This window comes from Anguilla anguilla, chromosome 11, assembly GCF_013347855.1.
Source record: "Anguilla anguilla isolate fAngAng1 chromosome 11, fAngAng1.pri, whole genome shotgun sequence".
Taxonomy (NCBI): Eukaryota; Metazoa; Chordata; class Actinopteri; order Anguilliformes; family Anguillidae; genus Anguilla; species Anguilla anguilla.
The window spans coordinates 4,964,759-4,982,599 of record NC_049211.1 but is presented as its reverse complement, the minus strand read 5'-3'; the positions used below and the strand labels follow the sequence as shown (position 1 = coordinate 4,982,599).

The following is a 17,841-nucleotide window of genomic DNA, read 5'->3' as shown; positions in this document are numbered from 1 at the left end:
GAACACGAGCCAATTCGCACTGACGGCTCCGTGTGATTATATCCTTCAAGGAGCAAGTGCCGGATTTGATCGAGGCAATAGATCGAGGCTTACGCACGGAGGAAAACGGCCTTCGAGCTCACCTCCACCTGTCAACCTGGCCTCCTTTCAGAACCCAAGGATATCACACTGAAACTTCAATACAGAAAGCCTTTCGACGAAGGCCTAACACTTTCAAAATGGTGCATCTTTGTTTATATTCAATCAAAAGTAAATGCAAGTGGAAAAAACAGCTTGAAGGACAAACGTGAATTGGCTTGCCTCTCAGGCCGCTTTTGAAAGCTTAAAATTCTTAGGGGAAAACACAAAAGGTAAAATTCTTAACAGCAAAGTTTGCGAACATCTCTTCGTAGCTGCCAAGCAAAAAACAAGCAAAGTTACTGTATGAATGAAGCCATGACCCCACACTGTCCTTCAGTCAGGCATTCTGGCTTCAAACAAACTGCTTTCATGGTGTCTGTTGCATATAAATGATACAACGAACCTGACAAACGTCCCCCGGTCTAGACAGCATCACAAGCCTTGATGTAAGAGACGTCTGAGGTAATGAGGTCATGGCGTCTCCTGGAAGAGACACTAGAGCACAAAGCCATTCAGAATGTCAGGGCCCAGAGGGGCCACACTACGTCACAGGGTCGTTATTGCATTTTGGATTTAAGTTTTCTTTCATTTATTCATTCATTCAATACCCTGAGCTTTCATAAATGAAAAGTAATCTGGTTCTGGAGCACTGGCCTGCGTGGAAGTTTTCAATGACTCATGATTTTGCAAGCTCATTTTTGTCAGTTGGCTCAAGTTCAAACTGTCAGAATTCTGATTGATAGCTAGGTCAACGTTTTTGCTGGACACTCACTAATACCCAACTTTGACTGTTAAAATGAGATGCTTGATATCTGACTGGACTGGATTCAGAGTTGCCACCGCCTGAATTGTGAATAGATCTCGCAGAAGTGTTTTAAAATTTCAGACAGATACATGATACATAGACACTGCTGAGAGCGTCTGGCCAGTGGTGAATTTTCCATTTGATTGATTGGATCCGGGCTCTTGACAGTGAGTTTCGATGCACGGACTGCCCTAGCAGTCCATCCCAGCTGTGCATGAACGCACTGTATGAGTACATTCATAACAGATGGCTGCCTGTGCACATACATGCACACACACACGCATATGCTCACACACACGCACACACAGAATACACATTCATTCAATGGCCTTCAGTGAGCCATAGGCCCTCTCAGCTCGATGCTCAGCAATAGGTGGTGGAAACATACGCAGTTATGATCTCAGAGCCTCCTGTGTTGCACGTGGAAACGTAAACGGAAATATCCAGGAATGTTCTAAATGGCCTTTTACTCCAGTCGGTGCGTAGTCCCATTTAAAGTGGCCTGCACACTTCTGAGTTATGACTCATTCTACGACAATGCCATTCTAAGACCCCTCCCTCGGTCGAAGGTTTGTCTGCCCCCCGATTTTGCAGATACGGATACACTTTGGTTCGTTAATTGAACACACACAGGTACAAATGGCGGTGTCTGTGTGTACTACTAACAAACATTAAGAATTCTCTTACAACAGAAGAGAAATTCCTCTGCCTGCAGTGAGGTAACCGATCTCAGATATGGCACAATGATTCCTGGAATGAAGGCGTACAAAGTACAGAACACAATGATCAACCAACCGCATGAACCCTGTGTGAGAAATGTACCGGGAGTCGATGTTTCAGGAAATTATTTCATTTCCGTGGGGTGGGGGGGGTGTTGTGGTGCAATCGCCCAATTGCACATCCTCTGCCAGTTGCGACGGCGAGAAATGACGGCTCGCTGGATAAGCGAGGAGCCGCTGCACGATCAGGATCCCTGAGCCGCGACCCATCGTTCATCAGAGCGCCATCCCCCCCCCCCACCCCCACCCCCACCCCACCCCACCCGACATCCTAAATAAACACCCAGCCAGCCCCCTGCTCCAAGCGCTGCGACTCGGGGCTGACCTTCAGACAGGCACGCAGCGACGGCCGAGCCACTTTCAGGAAAGCATGTGACCGAATCTAAAATCTCCGCGAAAAACAGGAATGAGGCGTCGGTGGAATGCGCGGCGCTGAGGAACGCCGCCGAACGGGAAACATTTTTCCACTCCGTCACGTCCGTCAGCGGGGGCGGAGAGCGCTGCCAGGGAGGGGCAGACAGCAGGCCGGGGGTGAACGCCGGCCAAGGGTCAGCGAGTTTGCGAGAGAGACCACGCGACACAGCAGCTCAGTCAACGTACGCTGCGCCGTACGCGGCAAGTCTTTGCATTATCTTATGGCGCCCCCTGCAGGCCATACCCTAAAGGCCAAGCCTTTAACCCAGTGGTGTCAAACTCGTGCCATGGAGGGCCGTGTGTATGCAGGTTTTCATTCCAACCAATTAATGCTGCTTTAACTGAGTCCAATTACTCATTCAGCCATATGCGTTTAACTGCATTGAAGCACAGAATATAAGAAAATTTTTATTTAGACAATGCGGGTCACCATAGACGTCGGGTCACCATTGCGCACAAACCTGCAACCCTAATTCAGCAAATAATTGAACTAATTATATAATCAAGATCTGAGGCTGGAATGAAAACCTGCATACACACGGCCCTCCATGGCACGAGTTTGACACCACTGCTTTAACCCTTCGAAGAGCAGCGGGAGTTTTAAAAAAAGAAAAATTTTTTAAATGTTTTTTTTCAAAATTCTAAGTCAGTGTTCTAGAACTCCGCTGCTTTCAGTCACCAGCAGTGACTGTGACATCAGCGTTAGAATGTTCAAGTTAAGTGCATTCTAATCGCACATCTGTGACCTCACAACTTAAAGGGTTAGGGCAGTTGACAACAATCTACATGGCTGTCAGTGACGATGCCTGGCCTCTTGCCAAACAGAATCGCCCGATTGATTGATTTATATCGGTCAACGCCCATATAGGGAAAAAAACACCTCATTGGCGTGTTACCCTGCAAATATATTTATGCGCCATGAAGCCTGGTCTCCGGTAAAAAGGGGCGCCTGGTCCGTGCCAAAACCCACGAGGTTCCACTACCAGCCCAGCCGCCTGCACGGAGACCGGCCTAGCGTAGGCTAACCCAGCGTAGGCTAGCCCAGTGTAAGCTAGCCCAGTGTTTTTAAACCCTGGCCCTGGGGACCCAACTGCCCTGCGTGTTTCAGATGTCTCCCTGCTCCAACACACCCGATTCAAACGAATGGGTCGTTATCAGGCATTACATTACGTTACATTACATTACATTTATTTGGCAGACGCTTTTATCCAAAGCGACGTACAAAAAGTGCATTTCATGGTCACGGACGACTGCTAAACACAGGTTCGGTAAGGTACGATACTCATTTCGCACAGCCATTTCTAGCCAAGAACACAGTTTAGTTCACACAGCGAACGCTATTCTGACCTAGGCCATAGTACCACCCCATCAAGCTCTGCAGAAGCCTGATAACGACCCATTCACTTGAATCAGGTGTGCTGGAGCAGGGAGACATCTAAAACGCGCAGGGCAGTGGGTCCCCAGGACCAGGGTTGTAAAAAAAAAACACTGGGTTAGCCGACTGTGCAACCACAACCCCTCTCTTGAACCCGGAGACCCTTGCACGCGGAGGGGGAGCCAGCCAGCGATGTTGACAGTTATATTTTCACTCTCACTTACACTGAAACGCACTTCCGGAAGGGGGGGGGGGGGGGGGGGGGGGGCGAAAAAAGACGCCCCCGCTTTTTTTGTTTTGTTTGTGTAACACGTGGAAGCGACGCTTACGGGAAACAGACGGGGGCTCTTCCAGTAAGAGCCTGGGCCACTTCTTCATTCCTGTCAGAGGCAAACCACTTTATCTCACTTTCCTAATACGTACGAATTCCTCTGGGTGCACTTCCTGTTTTCATAATGCATTTCACTACGCACTTAGATCCCCCTGTGCAGTTGCACAGCACTAAACTTATGAAACGAAAAAATCGTAACTGCGTATTGTTTCTATTAAAAAACCGAAAGGGCTGTGTGTGTGCATGCAGGCCTGGGCACAGACACACATGGACACACATACGTACACACGCACACATACTAGCATGTACACACACAAAATTGCATGGCTAAACAGCAAGCTTGCGACAATGTAATTGTAAACGTAATTGTTCATTTTTTCAACAAAAAACTGAAAGGAGTGTGTGTGCATGCATGCATGCTTGGGCAAAGACACACATGGACACACATGGACACACACACACAAATTTCATGGCTAAACAGCTTGTGACAGGCACAGAGAAGGCCAGTAGTTAGGGGGTGAGCCCAAAGTTAGGGGAGTCCCCACTCAAAACGTGCCGCTGCTCTACTGCACCGTCCCGCCCAGCACCCGGGGTGGGGGGGGGAGGGGGGGTGGAGCCGGGGGGGGGTGTCAGAGGCTCAGAGTCATCCTTTTATTGGCTGGGTGCTTAGCTGCCTCCATCAGGGTGGCGGACGGGGCGAGGGAATCGGCTGTCACCGCTCGCCCGAGAGATTTATGGCACGCCGCCTCCATCGCGTGCCGATGAGGATCTGTGTTTGAGTCTCTCCCCATGAGCGTGCCCCCCCCCCCCCCCTCCCCTCCCCCGCAAGCGCAGATTGAAGCGTCAGCGCGCCGCGTTTCCAAGGCGAGCCGTCCCCGCCGGATCAGACAAAATGCAGCGAGGTCCTGTCACTCCTGCCCCCCCCGCCTTCCCCCGCGCACCCCCCCAGCACCTCCTGAAGACTGAACACTGGAGCCCCCCCGACAGCGATGCACACCAGTCATCACACGGCCCCCAATTTACCAGCAGAGACAGCCTAAGTGAAAGTAACCCCCACCCCCCACCCCCCGACAGCATATCACACCCCCCTCCCCCACCCCGAGCAGGTGTGCAGCTGTCTGTCGTTGGAGGGGGACCCCCAAACTGCTGAAGGGCGTGGGGTTCAAAGCCCGCCTGTCAGCAGCCTCAGACAGAAGAGCCCGCAGGAGCACATCTACTCTTCTTCTACACTCGTGCATGATGGGAAGGGAACTACTCCAGCACTAAGCCCTGTAGCCTGGGCCATGGACCAGCACTTTCAGCTGATGCCAGGATGAAATCAAAATGGTGTTCATATTTTACTTGTTAAAACATGTCTCACTCAGGGGCTTCATGAGTAAGATTTGTGATGAGTGTGTGTGTGTGTGCGTGTATGCATGCGTGTGTGTGTGTGTGTGTGTGTGTGCGTGTACCTTCTCCCCCAAATAAAAAATTATCAACTCTCCGAGGTCTCTCAAACAAGATTCTAATCACCTTGTGGTTCTGAACAACACAAGATAATGAACCAATCAGCTATTCCCTACATCACAGAGGTGGCCTAAAATAAGAAACGCACCACTCTTCTCTAACCACAACACAACACCTGCACTTAGGGGGGAGATTGAGAACTTGTTGACCTAACTCTATTACCTTCACTCTCGAATACTCCCATTAGAGTGACAGTACACAGCTAACAATGAAACCAAGTTATTTTTAACTGATAGCATTGCAGGTGAAAAAAGATCTTAGCACAAACTTATTGCAAACTTGCGTCCAAGTCACAGAGAAACAGCCAAGGCCACTGGCCTGTTTTTATCTCAATATTAACTGCCACAGTTTGTCCCAGGAGGGCAGGCTGTTTCCTGCTGGCAAGCCATTATTCCAAACACTGTAACCGTATTATAAAAAAATATATATACCGATTACAAAAAAAAAACATTACTGGATCTATTATAACTCAATCTGGGCATGTATCCTTCCACTAGGAGGCGGCATTGCAAGGATGAATACAGTTATGCCGCCAGCAGCACATAAAACACAAAATTGAAAATATCATAAAACCAGCTGTCTACCACATATATACACACACACACACACACACACACACACACAGCAAAGATAAAACACACAGAAAACCACACGAAGGAATAAAAAATAAAAAATAAATTCTAATAGCTTTTGCATTAAAGCTTAATTACACTTCGTGGAATAAGCAGAGGCATTTTAAGATACTCGTTTCACCTGCGTAAGATGAACACACATCTGTGTCAATACCAAAGGACAGGCGGAAGAAAGCGACTGCTAAGAAATGCGTGATTTTTTTTTCAACGTAAAAAAATAAGGAATTCTGAATGACCTGTCTCATACAATAGTCTAACCGGTGCCTAACCGTTTTTCAGATTTCCCCGAGGACATGACACTTGAGACAGAAACAGATTGCAAGTCTGTAAAAGTGACATGCACAATTTCTTGTCACCGTTGATCGGTGTTCTTATATCGCATTCAATAATTTTTTTTAACAATGTAATCTAACACACGGGCTACTGTACTCGGGAGCAGGTTAATAACTCCTGCTGTGAAGTAATTTGGTGCATAGGCGGAGTTTGATTTATAAACCAGGGGGCATCAGATAGCGACCGTGCAGTGGGGGTGGTTTGGGTATGGGGAGTGATGGAGAATTTGCAATTGAGGTTTTTGAATTGAGAATGAGTTTGCGAGGGGGGGGGGGGGATTGAGATCGTTGACATGGCAAACACGGGACGGGACAGTGGTCTGAATGGGGGCATGTAAGAATAAGGAGAAGAATGCACTCATAAAAACGTGTGCATGAAATACCCTGTGCACTGCAAATGACAGTAAATTGTGCATGGTCATCCAGCGCCATTTGTTACTGTTATACACCCTCAAAATAGTAGCTGTCGTTTTGCACATAGTTCTTTGTAGCCTATTCGGCCATCTAGCTGACTAAACGATAGTGCGTATCGGTTTACTGAGCAGTCCATCAAAGGTTATCGCTGTAATTACCTCATAAATTCGGGAGATCCTCTGAACAAACCAGGTGCAATTGCTTCAGGTGTGTCCATTATGGTGATGAAGGGATCCTTTGCTTGTATGCGACTATGCACGCTGTGGTTGTCTTGCCTGTACATTTTGGTAGGCCAATGCGTTTTTTTACATTCTAGCTGCTGGTTTGTGTCAAACAAGTCCACATTCAGCTCCGACGCTGATCATGCTTCAGTTCGGCAAGCAGATGAACTAATGTAAACGTCACTGGCCCAAGCTGCGGTCCTAATTGGTAAATGTCTCCATCTGGTAGAGGGGGTGTAACGTAACGTCCACATTTTAAAACGTCTTTCAAGTTTAAAGGGAACCCTGCCTGTTAAGACTTGTAGGCCTTAATATGTTGTAAATGCGCTCAATTATATACGTGTGTTATTAAAACCACATGGGAGACTTTGACTATTTTAACTCGTAGGGCGCCATTGTTGTTACCGTCGCAATGCACTCTGGGTAATGGAGTGCACTGGTTGCGCTTGCCGAGGTCCAAGGCCGTAGATAGAGCATTCCTCAGCAAGAGATCGATTGAGCCCCCGCTCTGGTCATTCAATTATCAATTTGCCCCGCCCCAGTAATACACACTAATTACCACTAATTAAGCACAGATTGGCAGCCATGTTCACACGCTGTCATGCACTCAGTGCGTATAACTGAACACACCGCAGGCATTTTTATGTTTTTTTCCATAAGTATAATAGGAAGTGAAAAAAAAAGTTTAATTATAATAATTAACAATAGCTAACATAACCATGACAGTTGTTCACAACAGTGTGGAAATTTCGAATGAATTAATATATATAAATATATATTTTAATGCAAGGTTTTAACTATGATTAAAATGAATCACAGCCAATTGTTTAACAGTCTAATCTGTCATTCTTTAGAGGGGCTTTGTACAAACTTGTCAGTTGGAAGAAAGGCATCTTTCTGCATCAACGGAGGTTGTTACAGACATCTGCGCAATATTTGGAACAATGTATTTTTTCTCTCCCAGAATTCACTCTGCGTCAGTGCAATGGCTTGTTCCTATGACAATATTTTGTGAATCACCATATTTGGAAATACACCACTCGTCAAATCCTGGAATCCGGTGTTTTCTAGTGTTACAGTCAAGTCTGAGCATGGCTCTATCACACTCCTAAGCATCATGTAGTGAAACTTTCTGCTTGAACAGTGCTTGAAAATATTTTTGACCACCCCCACAAAATTTGTCAGCTTATAACAAATGGCTAGATCAAATATCACAATGCTCGCAAAGTGTCACTTACATTATCCTAATGCTGCAACATTGTTGAAATAAATTAATAATCAAAATTGGGATTAAACAATGATAAAGAGATCAGCATTTGTTGCACGTTTCCCCTAACTTTGACCTGATTGACACTGTACTGAAATCCTCACTATCTGGATCTCAAAGCGGAAACCTTGACTATAGCACCCCCAAGTGGCCAGAATGTGTGCAAATTTTTTTTAAATGATTTTATTTCTGAGTTCCCTAACCATTGCAATTCATATTCTGTTGGTTCATTTTCTTAGGGGCAGCTAAAACCTAAACAACAAAGTTGACTTTAATAGTTTTTAATCACACACATAACTACACGTAAGGTGTAACAGCAACAGACAAAATGGCCACAAAAAAAATTATCCGCTTTCCATAACTGGTCCAATCACACACAGGTGCTGGGAAGGGAGAAATGCAGACCTGAAGTTATGAATTGAAAGCTAAAGCAGTGGAGCTTCATCCAGTTCAGGAAGAACAGTATGCAGTATGCCTCAAACATCATTCGTAAGCAATGACCAGCATAACTGGTGGAATAATATACCATAGAGCAGGCCCGTGCAGAGACCTTTTGAGGGGCTGGTGCTCTAAGTGAGAAAAGGGCACGCCAGCCTAGATAAACGGGTTTAAGACACCTAGTTATTGTACAGAATATATTTCACCAAAATGAATTAATTAAATTGTATTATTATTATTATTTTTAAAAAATAGGATCCCTTCACCCCATGACTTGGTAGAGGCCTTCCCCGCTATCTCAATACTATTAGTAGCACTGTTTATTGTACTTGCGTAGCCTGACCATGTGGGGGCAGCAAAAGCCTGAAAATCAGCCAATATCCATGTCATCTACAGAATTTTTACAATGATATTAAAAAATGTTAAATATTATTGTAATCACTGTAATATTATATATTATATGATATTAGGTGGTTGAATACATTTACAGATACCGAGGCTTAGATATTCCAAAATATATATGTATAGTAAACTAATAACTTGGTGTTATGTTTATAAGAATGTAATTTTCCAGATATCCCTATGTTGTTGTGACCTCTGTTTCAAATTAAATGCATGCATTACTTTTGTATTTGCATAATAATATGCATACAAAGTAAGCTATCATGAAAGACATTTGGTAACATTTGTAAATATTCGAGAACATACTTTGTGTGGCTTATTTTAACGTACATCAATCATTTAACAGGTTCAGCTGGAGTAGAAAGAATACCAGCGTGGCTACAAAAATATACTTGGTGAACACAAGAGTCATAGAAGGAACGAGTGCTGTAGCTACAGGTGCAATCTGTCATCTTCCGCTCAGCAAGTCCACATGAGGCAGATCACTGTGCTTCACACGTCATTACTGCTGCTGGCTAAATAGGCACGCTGGTGGAAGCAGTACATATTTAGCAGCTCCACTGCCAATTTCAGATGAAAATGGAATGTTTGTGACATTAATGTTAGATCATTTATTTTAAAAAAAAAAATCTCTTTTCTAAAAGAATAAGAATACTTTTTTTGAGACACAGGTTTCGTGGGTGGAGTGTGTAATGGGGTTTAGTGTGTGCATTCTAGTATCTTGTTTTTTTTGGCTTATTATGGATGGCTATCTGTATGTATTTACAATTTGTATAATGGCTCTATGTTGGCATAGTTGGCTTAACCCTTTAATGTGTTTTAGAGATATACAATTCTGTGATTAGATTGAGTTTAGATTGAGCTTGATACAGTCCATTCTCCTGTTTGCCACCTGTCTGAGTTTTTTTGAATGTTTGTGCGCTTCCTGTGTCTCAGGTCTCCAGAGGCTGTCAATATAAGTGTGTTAATTTCACAGCATTCAAGTGCAGTTCCACACATGAATATACAGCGAGTGTGTCTTTATATCCTCTTACATCATCATGCAGACGCTTTCCAGGAGTGCTGCAATCCCAGGTCCTGGAGGCTTCAGTAGGTATCAAATGCTTAATTGGAGCTAATGCTGTGGGATGACCTTTCTTACGGAATCACGTGGCACAGGGACTGTGGACTCCTCCAGCTCTGATGAAACGCTCCGTACTGCTAATCGACCCGATCCAATGGCGGTGCGATGCAAACTTTTTAAGACTCGAATGCAGAAAAGACAAAGGAAATGGTGATGGACTTCAGGAGAACACTGCCTCACACAAGAGTCCTTACCGTTGGAGCAAAAGCAGTAGAAAGAGTTGGAAGAAGTTAAATATCTGGCCATCATCATAGACAATCAGCTGACTTCTGGAGCCAATCGTCATCGAGTGCATGCCAAATGTCAATTGAGACATTGAATGTCAGTCAGTCAGTCAGTCAGTCAATCAGTCCTGCAAGCAGTTTACACCTGCTTCATTGAGTCAGTACTGACCTTTAGCCTATCAGCTTGGTCTGGCCCTCTAAATACCAGCAGACCAAGCTACGCCAGAGAGGGTGATGACATTACTGTGTAGTAAGATCACAGGGAGACAAACAAATAAAAAACACGAAACAACTTAATGGAGAGCTGACGGTCAAGCAAGGAGAAAATACAGAGATCGTGTTCCACGACATCCTCTGAAATCATCCGTTCGAGCTGTTTGTGCCGACATCTGTTCAGCTCATCAATGACACAGAACACCTTCATTTTGAATTTCATTTTTTGATTCAGCATAGTCTGAAATTCATTTTAGTAATTTCCTGATTTTAAGTAATTTATGTAAGTTCTATATAATTTATGTATGGAAGTTCTTACTAGAATTTTCCTTAATAAAATTCTTAATTTCTAATTTGTAATAACAGTAATATAATTTAGGAATCTGTGAATACAATGTCTGTAATGTCTTAACATAATTCATGTAAAGGGTTTTTTTAGTTTCTTGCATGCTGGTTACTTCACCTGAAGTTTCCCCCGAGAGAAATAAAATAATTCTATTCTAATCTGTTTTATTCTATACTATTCTATTCTCCAATCAAAAAACATAAACTCAAAATAAATGTATATTTAAGTACTCCAGAAAGTGAACGGTGCCTTTAACAGACGGTAAGGTTGTGTCCTTCCCGTTCCGTCTCTCGGGCATTACGAGACAGCTGAAGGAGATAAGAAGCCGTTGTGAGTTTGTCGTCAAAACAGTCGGTATCAGCCGCACACGGGCAGCTGCGAGCGGTCCAGGGAAGGAATGTCCTTCTCGCCTCGGCCGCATTGTGGAAACCAATAGCCGACCCGCGTAACTCCAGGAAGCGCATTCCTCCCTAATTATCGTTGTTAGCACCGGCCCGTATTCCTTAGACGGCGGTGGGATTACGGTGCCCTTTTTAGAAGGACTTCCTTGTGTACGCGACCGTGTTTGACTGAGACACCCGCGGACCGCGATCTCCCGGGCAATCCGCTACGAGATGCGATACGAGATCCTCGCTCCGCGGCGGACTCTAACCGGCTCGTACCACCGTAGCGTTGTTTTGATTGGCCGTGAGTCCCAGCGGTGCTGGAGTGTTGAATGCTGGACGGACGGATGGACGGACGGACACTAGAAAGAGCCGAGCTGCGCTGTCGAGACTTTTGACCAAGCTGCATCTGTGGTGTGTTTTTAATACGGTGTATGAATCGCCCGCAGCACAGTACCAAGGCAATATCTCTATTTTAATGGAAGGTCATACAGTATACAGTATACATGTATACTACGGAGGCCGCTACTACTTTTGAATTACACTGTGCATTAATTGCCATGAATCGTTATGCGTGGTACAAATTCCCTTTTTAGGGGCACTAACATTTTCAACCCTCTCATTACCGTGGCACTGGAGTGGTAGGAACAGGGTCACCACCATTGATTTTGGGCAACATGAACAGACCTCACAGTGGGCCCCAATCCCATCCCTGGGATTTTTGAGGGCCCCAGTCAGCCAGGGCCCTTGTAATCATTATAACTGTGACCCCCTCCCCCCACCCCATTCTTAATACATCAGGGAGTGCATAGCCATCAGTCAGCTGCAGGGTTTCTGTAGCCTTGCTTTCTGTTGCAAAACACTACATTTCCCACAATGCATTTCCCATGACTCGCAGGCAAAATCAACACGCTCAGATATCAATCTGGAGGGATTATCAGTGTGTGTGGGTGGGAACTGAAAATATGAAAAAGCTAAAAAAAAAAAAAAATGCAAGTGATTTAAAAGAAATAAAGGACGAAATATTACCATCTAAGAATTGTACATAGCACAGAATGTAGCCTGTAAGATGTGCCCTGCTGTTTTGGTAGGGCTAAATTAAAAAACCTGCCTATTTCGTCTGTTTGATTGCAATGACGATTTGCAGTTAAATAAAGGATTTTGTAACGCATACGACTACGTGTCATTCATCGTCTTATCCAAAGCCAAAAGGTTTTCCATAAGTCTTAGCAGATGTTCGTAGCTTTTTTGTAATCTTGTAACTCTGGTGAAAACCAGGCCAGTGCATGTCGTTACTGGCACACACGAGCGAACGCGCATACACACACGTACGTGCACGCATACGCACATTCTCTCACGCGCCCACACCGCCAACATGAAAAACAGAAACTCTGTTAGCGTGTTAAAAAAAAAAAAAAAAAAGTCGGATCACTGTGAAAAGGTCAGCTAATTTCTTAATTGCGGAAGAAGACCCCGGCATTCACCCCCGGGACACGTTCATTGTAAATGTGTCCCCCCCCCTCCGGGTGACACCCCCCCCCCCGACCCCGGAATGGTCACGGGGGAACGGGGACAGGTCCCGCCAGAGCCGGGAACAGAGGGATGACTGGCATGCGGGACTGAAACGATATCTCACCGGGCTGTCCTCACCCACTCCGTCTGCAGTCGGTCTGAAACCCAGCTCTCCTGAATGGCTGTTTATTAAAGGTTCTATATTAAGCGGACGGCCGCCTGCCGTCCAGCGAAGCAATGATTCAGCCAGGCCGTCGAAAATCTCCCTCTTCCTCCCACTCTCGCTCACTGAAAGCCAGTCTGGCCTCTTGCACAGTATACCTGCTGATTCAATGCAACAGCACGTATTTTATTTTATTTTTTTTGATGAGCGTGGAGGAAAGGTGCCTCAGTGTGCTCATCGTGGTCTAACTTGGAGCATACCAATGCTGCTCCATGCCCGTATCTCTCTCCCCTTAGACTAAGCACTGCTTTCACCGCCACGACTAAAAAAAATTCTCAAACTGAAATACTTGAACTGTCAGGGTGCACACATTTGGACATAAATGACGTCTCGGGTATGAATAGACCCCATTAGGGCTAATGAGGAGCAAATGCATCCATTGGGCAAAAAAAAACAAATAATTTTGAATTATACAGAAAGGGAAATATTTTTTTTTAAACATCAGAAGCATGGCGGAGACACAAGTAAGGAGACGTTTGAAAATATTTGGACTGTTGTTGCCTTGTTGAAGTATTGGCTTGATAAACACCAAATAAGAGTTCGTATTCCTCAACAAAGTCACAATCTGTAGCGCAGATGCAAAATGGAAGTTCATCTTGACACGGTACAGTATGTCACTCACAATCTGTTCTGTTGTAGCCGTAAATCATAAATACTGTGATTTCCAAATTAAACACAGTAGCAAAAGCGTATCGAAGCAGCTCCACTGTTCCACTCCAGACCTGTTTGGTTCCGTTTATGGAACTGGGTTTGAGGCAGTAATTCTACACTGTTTGTTTGTGTTTCTGCTGGACTGCATCTGTGACTCCATTCCAGGCACAGACAGCACAGGAGACTGCATGGGAGGAACACTGGCGCCCAACGCAGTGGGATGGATGTATAATAATACAAAACAAACACATCTTGGTATCAGCAATGAAACCGTAACTCGGGTTGTGGTTCCCTGCAAACCGATGCTGATTGTGGCCCCTATTTTTTGGTTCCAGACATTTTAGGTCACACTCACTTGGGTGGGTCGGGGGGGGAGGGGGGTGGGGGGTGTCTCGTGATTCGGATTCAAAAGCTTCTTTAAAAATCTGAATCTCATGCCTGAGAATTCTTTAAAAGAATCAGGAGGTTTTTTTAAAACAATTTGCTGTTAATATAAAGAGCATTGCAGCTTAAACTGACAGTGAAAACTTAGTACTCGTGCAATGCCATCCAGGTTGCCATGGTGATTTTTATCGACAAGAGGGTTGTCAATGCACTGTATGAATTTCTTGAAGCTCCCATAATTTTTTCTGTAAATTCCTGTAAAATATTCACACACACACACACACACACACACACTCCTACACACACACACACACCTGACTGAGGTGCCTGGAGAACTCAGACTCCTGTCACCTGAAAAGTTGCACTTCGGTTAGCCCTGGCACACCAAGCACACCAGGCACACCAGGCACACCAAGCGCCCTTGAGCAAAACTCACGACATGACTGTGAACATAAAAGCGCTGTGAGTCAGACAGCTGGAGCTATGAACACAGTGTTGAGTGAAGACAGCAGAGACTAAAGTGCTCATCCAGGCTTTCCAGGAGTGTGTGTGTGTGTGCGTGTGTGTGTGTGTGTGTGTGCGTGTGTGTGTATGTGTGTGTGTATGTGTGCGTGTGTGTGTGTGTGAGTGTGTGAGTGTGTGTGTGTGTGTATGTGTGCGTATGTGTGCCAGTGTGTGTGTGTGTGCGCACGCGCGCGCGTGTGTGTGTGTGTGCGCGCGTGGGTGTGTGTGTGTGTCTGTTAGAGAGAGTGCACGCGTGTGTGTGAGCGCGTGTGTGTTAGAGAGAGTGCACGCGTGTGTGTGTGAGCACGTGTGTGTGTGTGTGTGTGTGTGCTGTATGTGTGTGTGTAGGTGGTGTATGTGTGTCAGAGGGAGCGCGTGTGTGTGTATGTGTGTGTGTGTGTAGGTGGTGTATGTGTGTGTGTGTGTGCGTGTGTGTGTTAGAGAGAGCGTGTGTGTGTGTGTGTGTGCGTGTGTGTGTGTGTGCTGTATATGTGTGAGTAGGTGTATGTGTGTGTGTGTGTGTGTGCTGTATGTGTGTGTGTAGGTGGTGTATGTGTGTGTGTGTCAGAGGGAGCGCGTGTGAAGTGTGAATTTATGCCTCTGCCCGGGGGCATTCGTAGCCGCTATCGCCGCAGGGTGCCCAGATAAGCCTTCGGCTGCCAGGGGGAACGGGATTCATTTCAGGCCACGGTGCTGAGCTCCAGAACCCCGCCCGTCTGGGCCAGCGCACCCTGCGCTCCTCTCGTCTGCAGGACTCAACTCAAGATTCAAGATTCAAAAGATTCAACAACAAAAAAAAAACTTTATTGTCTATCACTTAGTGTTAGAAAATTGTCTTAGGTTAGGGGCTCACGAACAACATAAAAACATGCACCCGTGAAAGGCTCACATAAAATGACATTAAAAACACAAACAATTCCATAATAATAATAGTTGCGCAAAGCTGCATTAAAAAAGTGGCGACAGTCTACTTGTCCTCGTTTAAAATGGATATTGCTGTGGGAGTGAAAGAGTCAGGAAGAGACACTTCCACAAATGCCGTCAAGACGTGAAAACATCGCTTGTCACCGTGCAGTGACAAGGGGACTCTGAGACCTTGAGATCAGTGTCATAGCCGGAAATTTTATTATTTATTTTCCCCCCTCCCCTGGGGAAGGGGGGCCCTTTCCATCAACTTTTACATAAGTCACACGTTGCTGCAGGCCCCCCTTGGTTAAAACTCTACTTGCAGTGGGTTTTTTGTTTTGCAGAATGTCCACCCCAGTGTCGTCTCATCACTGTCTCTCAAGGCACAAAGGATTAAAAAACGTGGTTGTGCAGAATAAGTCTTCTCGCATTGTATTTCCAGATATGCATTTGGAAAAATATCTTTAAAAAATTAAGCAAAAAACTTTTAAAATCCATTTTCTAACCGCACATAGTACCTACAGAACCAGTATAAACATACTATTAAATTCAGTCGACCAACAGGTAAAAGTAGCAAAAAGAATTCAGTCATTATAAGCAAGAGCAGGAAACTTTTTAAGATGAGCGTGATATTAAACTCAATAGCTTAAAAAAGCATTATAACAAGAAATCCAGTTATAAAACACAGAACCTTATAGACACGAAGAGAAAACAGCCTTCTAAAGATCGTTATAAGATGCATATCGATCAGCATTGATTCATTGTATTAGAATAAATGCCGTTTTGTGAAGCTTGCTGTCTGTGTGTAATTGCATGCATGACTGTAAAAACCCGGGCAAAGTTATATTTCCCATGAATCCCTGGAAACTGGCGGCAGCTTGCTAAAAAGCACATCCCATTTATTATTTCCACGGCACAGATGTGGACTCGAGTGTCAGATTTATGTCTGATTTCGCCCGTCCGATGATGCTCGCTCTCACAGGCACGCGTGACTGTAACCCTAAGCGTGTTCGATTGGATGTTACTGCAGCTTTTAGCTACTGTCATTCAACTCAGGCGCATTTCTGCACATGGCCCACATATGGAAAAAATTAAATGGGATTTCGGTTAAAACTTCTGCTAAATTTCCCACAAAATGTGTTGCATGTTTTATTGTAAAAAAAAAAAAAAAAAAGGTGTTCATTGTTGCGTTTTATTAATACGTTTTTTTTTTTTTTTAAACCACTAGATTAGTTAATATGTAGGTGGGGGGAGAGGGTGCTGGGTTGTCATGGTAGAGTGGGTAGAGTGGGTGGTGAGGGTGCTGGGTTGTCACGGTGAAGTGGATGGTGATGTGGGGGGGGGGGGGGGCAGGCTTATAACGGTGGAGTGGGTGGTGGGGGGGGGGGGTGAGGTGCTGGGTTGTCATGGTGGATTGGGTGGTGGAGTACGTGGTGGGGGGAGATGCTGGGTTGTCAAGGTGGCGTGAGTGGAGGGGGGGGGAGATGCTGGGTTGTCACGGTGGCGTGAGTGGAGGAGGGGGGGGGGGGTGGCGGTGTGCCAGTGTGTATGCGCGTTCCCATGTTTGCACAGTCAGTTTTGGGCAGACGCGTTGGCACGCTTAATCTTGCCCGAGCGGTGGAGGTGCTCTCCCCATATAAAGCGCGGTGCGTGCCCTTGGCTGGAGCCAGACCTCTATCAGCTGTTGGGCGAGCTCTGGATCCCTGCTTGTCGGCAGCTCTGACCGGCCCAGCCAAACTGCAGGGGCTACGCAGAGGGAAGGAAGGACACACAGAAAGACTGACGGAGCAGGTACTGAACGCGCGGCTAACTAGCACACGCATGCAACACAGCAGACAAGCGCAGTGTTTTACTGTGTGTGTGCATGTGTGTGGGAGTGAGTGAGGGGGAGTGTGAGTGTGCGTGTGTGTGTGTGTGTGTGAGTGTAAGTGAGTAAGTGTGTGTGAGTGAGTGAGTGTGTGCATGTGTGTGTGTGAGTGTATGTGTCTGTGAGTGTGTTTGTGCGTGAGTGTGTGTAAGTGCATGTACACGTGTGTGCGCAGAAGTGTGTGTAAGTGCATTTACGTGTGTGTGTATGTGTGTGTAGGTGCTTGTGTACAAATGTGTGGACATGTTTCTTTGATTTGTTAATTGTATGATTTAAATGGTGTTAAAATGTGGCTATTTAAATGCATTAGTAATTATCAATGTCAGCTATTTTAAAAGTGTTGATTATTCCAACTGCGGTATTAGGGTATAATTGCATAAATATATGATGAATTTTTTAACTGTTTTTGCACAAATATGGTGTAAAAAAAAGGTTCCATGTATGATACAGTAATTAATTTTATTCTTTA

The 17,841-nt window shown here is 45.3% G+C and overlaps 1 protein-coding gene across 1 annotated transcript in view; it reads left to right on the top strand.

Moving 5' to 3' along the window:
• Positions 1-17,841, top strand: part of LOC118207890 (plexin A3) — a 591,709-nt gene that overhangs the window by 76,640 nt on the left and 497,228 nt on the right. The window lies entirely within an intron of this gene.